Raw genomic sequence first — 4,348 nt, 5'->3', positions numbered from 1 at the left:
ACCACTTGATGTAGCACCTCCCAGCCGCCAACAAAGCATCCACCACTCGGCTTTTGCCCTCCAAGATGACGTTAACCGACCTACTGGGGTCTTTCCAGGCACCAGTAACCATTCGGACGCTCTTGGTAAATTCCTCCTTGGTCATTTTCCCTTTGAAGTTAAGGGAAAACAACTCCTCCATGAAAACTTCCGGTTTTATAGCCGGATCAACATTTTGGACCACGACCCTAGGACCCAACTTATCTTGGACACTAACTTCCAAGCCTACCTCTGAGAATTTTGCATTTTTTGCAATTTTCTCCCTCTCTGCAACTGAGGGGGTACGAATGATCGCACCACCTCCCTTAACAGCCTTGACCTGGTGTACACGTACACCAAGGTCCGCCAAACTTGGTCCCACCTCGGAGACCACCTTCTTCACCACATCCTTGGGTGCTACTGTGGAGTCCTTGGGCTTCACAATAGCAGACCACGTCTCAACAGGCTTGGGAAGGGGCTCCATTGCTGCCCGGGTAGGCACCCGAGGCACCATAGGTGCACCAACGGTCGCCGTGGAACGACCAGCCACATCTGTAGAACGGGGGAGAACATCTAAGCGCCCTCGAAGACGCTCGTTCTCCGCCACCAACGAAAGAACCAACTGCTCAAAACGAGCAGTCTGGGACAAAACATCCTTCAGGGCGGCGCCCGAAAGGGAATGTTTGTCCATCAATACGGACAGCAAAGCCGATTTGGCCTCATGCATCTGCCCAATGGCAGATGCAGCCGAAACCGGCTCAAAACCACTACGGCGAGAGCGTCGGCTCTGCTTAACAGCAGCGCGTTCAGCCTCGTCGCAGCTCGACAATATGTCCGAAGACATAGCAGCAGCAGAAACAGGCAATGGCTTCAAGAAGTCATTACCACCAACAGATTTAACAGCCTTGGAGGCCGATGCGACACCTACAGCAACAACACCAGTGGCGACAACACCAGTAGCATTACTGCCTGATGCACCATCAGCCCCTTTGGCAGCCTTAACGGCAACTACGCTCTCTTCACCACTGGATTTACCTCTGGCACTCATGCCAGAAGCAGAGCCAGCGGTGCCAGCGACACATTTCCTCTTTGCACAAGAGGACTCACTCTCGTCACCAGAACCAGACGGGGTGGGAGTTGTACCACCCTCCGCCTTTTTGCGACTCCTACGAGTCGACGGTTTAGGCGGCATAGCGCTTACTTCTATCTAGCAGGTAAAACCACCAGATAAAAGCAAACGCCTGAAAATATGCTTCACAAACCACAAATAAATATGTGGTTTGTAACTACAATAAAATAAGTATAGGAAAACTATACTAATTGCCACTATCCACCGATAGATGGCGCCAACCAAAAATTCAACAGCGATCCACCAACAGATGGCGCTGCAAAAACCAAAACAAACTATTGAAGGTCAGATGAGACACCAAAAGCACGTGGCTAGCGGAGCCCCACTTTCACAACAACAATTTGCTGGGCAAATTACTAAATTGGAAAAACAGTAAAAACTTACCGATTTTCTCCAAATTTTCACAAAACTTCAATTATTAATTGAAGTTAAAACACTTTTAATCACTTTTAAACACTTTTTCAAAGATTTTTCAATGAAAAAACCGCAATTTAACACACTTTTTAACAGCTGTAACGATATGTGTCTATCGTTAATCCATTCATGCGCGTCACTAATTAGATGACGAGGCATTTGGCTACCTTAAGAGAGTCATAGTTACTCCCGCCGTTTACCCGCGCTTACTTGAATTTCTTCACTTTGACATTCAGAGCACTGGGCAGAAATCACATTGTGTCAACACCCGCTAGGGCCATCACAATGCTTTGTTTTAATTAGACAGTCGGATTCCCCAAGTCCGTGCCAGTTCTGAATTGATTGTTAATTGATAGTCGTTATAATTTAAAGAGTTAACACCTTGCGATGCAACCCTAAAAATTTTAGCAAGAAAGTTCCACAATTGGTTACATAACTACTATCCGAGGAACAAGATCCGGAGACCTCTATTTACCCAGAACGAGCACGTAAACCATGTTATTGCTTCCCAATCAAGCCCGACTATCTCAATCTTCAGAGCCAATCCTTATCCCGAAGTTACGGATCTAATTTGCCGACTTCCCTTACCTACATTATTCTATCGACTAGAGACTCTTCACCTTGGAGACCAGCTGCGGATATTGGTACGGCCTGTTGAGAAGTTTGCGTGACCCCACCATAAATTTTCAAGGTCCGAGGAGAAAATATCGACACAACAGTAAATGTCATGCTCTTCTAGTCCATCTACCATATCTCTCTTCGAAAGACTTCCATGGTAGTACGACTATAAAACAGAAAAGAAAACTCTTCCGATACCTCTCGACGGCTTCTTTATGGTCGTTCCTGTTGCCAGGATGAGCACAAGGCCCATATTTAATAACAAACGGATACTCAACAGGTTACGGAATTGGAACCGTATTCCCTTTCGTTCAAAATTATTCAAGTGTTTAATTACGAAAAAAATGCGCAATGCATTCTTTTGTTATAATTATAACTTGAAAATTTTCAGCTTTCGCCTTGAACTTAGGACCGACTAACTCGTGATCAACCACTGTTCACACGAAACCCTTCTCCACTTCAGTCCTCCAAGGTCTCATTCGATTATTTGCTACTACCCAAGATCTGTGCCAATGGCGGCTCCATGCAGGCTTACGCCAAACACTTCCATGCACACCATTGTACCCTCCTACTCACTAAAGTTTCAAAGTTTAAAATCCAACCGAGATTGAATATAAACCATTTACTTTAGCGGTAATGTATAGGTATACAACTTAAGCGCCATCCATTTTAAGGGCTAGTTGCTTCGGCAGGTGAGTTGTTACACACTCCTTAGCGGATTACGACTTCCATGTCCACCGTCCTGCTGTTTTAAGCAACCAACGCCTTTCATGGTATCTGCATGAGTTGTCAATTTGGGCACCGTAACATTACGTTTGGTTCATCCCACAGCGCCAGTTCTGCTTACCAAAAGTGGCCCACTGGGCACATTATATCACAACCACACCTTCATACCAAGAAAGGTGTGGTTCTTACCCATTTAAAGTTTGAGAATAGGTTAAGGTCGTTTCGACCCTAAGGCCTCTAATCATTCGCTTTACCAGATAAGATTATTTTACATAATTTTTAAATGCACCAGCTATCCTGAGGGAAACTTCGGAGGGAACCAGCTACTAGATGGTTCGATTGGTCTTTCGCCCCTATACTCAATTCTGACAATCGATTTGCACGTCAGAACTGTTTCGGTCTTCCATCAGGGTTTCCCCTGACTTCAACCTGATCAAGTATAGTTCACCATCTTTCGGGTCACAGCATATATGCTCAAGGTACGCTCTGGTTAGAGGCATAAATAATATAAATATTATTATGCATAACTGATAGAACGCCCCGGGATTGAATTAATAGACTATAAATAGACTAAAAACTAATCCCATAAAAGTTATGTTAATTTCGCTATTAGGTTTATATTCCCAATAACTTGCAAATATGTTAGACTCCTTGGTCCGTGTTTCAAGACGGGTCCCGAAGGTATCCTGAATCTTTCGCATTGTAAATCATATAAGCGCATATAATAAACACAAAAATCAAGATTAATGTGCCATTATAGAATACAAGTATTCAAGCGCTATATATAATAGATCTATCAACACTTTATCGAATCAAAAGCATTTATTCTATGTTAATACGCAAGCATACTAATTTGAATAAACTTAAGCCATTGATCTTATGATAAATTGGGTATGTTAATAGATTACAATGTCCTTATATGGAAAAAATGCACGCCATTCTTACTATATTATTCATATAGCAATCATAACGATGAATTTTCCATAATGGATATTCAGGTTCATCGGGCTTAACCTCTAAGCAGTTTCACGTACTTTTTAACTCTCTATTCAGAGTTCTTTTCAACTTTCCCTCACGGTACTTGTTTACTATCGGTCTCATGGTTATATTTAGTTTTAGATGGAGTTTACCACCCACTTAGTGCTGCACTATCAAGCAACACGACTCTTTGGAAATGTTCTCTAGTAATCATTAACGTTATACGGGCCTGGCACCCTCTATGGGTAAATGGCCTCATTTAAGAAGGACTTAAATCGTTAATTTCTCATACTAGAAATTGAACACTCCATACACTGCATCTCACATTTGCCATAAAGACAAAGTGACTTAGTGCTGAACTCTTTCCTTTTCGCTCGCCGCTACTAAGGAAATCCTTGTTAGTTTCTTTTCCTCCCCTCATTAATATGCTTAAATTCAGGGGTAGTCCCATATGAGTTGAGGTTG

At 43.1% G+C, this 4,348-nt stretch overlaps 1 pseudogene; it reads right to left on the bottom strand.

The window, feature by feature from the left end:
• Positions 1–1,630: 1,630 nt before the first annotated feature.
• LOC133327344 (large subunit ribosomal RNA) lies at positions 1,631–4,348 on the bottom strand (annotated as a pseudogene).

This window comes from Musca vetustissima, unplaced genomic scaffold (genome assembly GCF_032173495.1).
Source record: "Musca vetustissima isolate MV318-11 ecotype Yass unplaced genomic scaffold, APGP_CSIRO_Mvet_v1 utg114065, whole genome shotgun sequence".
Lineage (NCBI taxonomy): Eukaryota > Metazoa > Arthropoda > Insecta > Diptera > Muscidae > Musca > Musca vetustissima.
The sequence above is the reverse complement of the archived record's forward strand: the minus strand, read 5'-3'. Positions and strand labels throughout refer to the sequence as shown.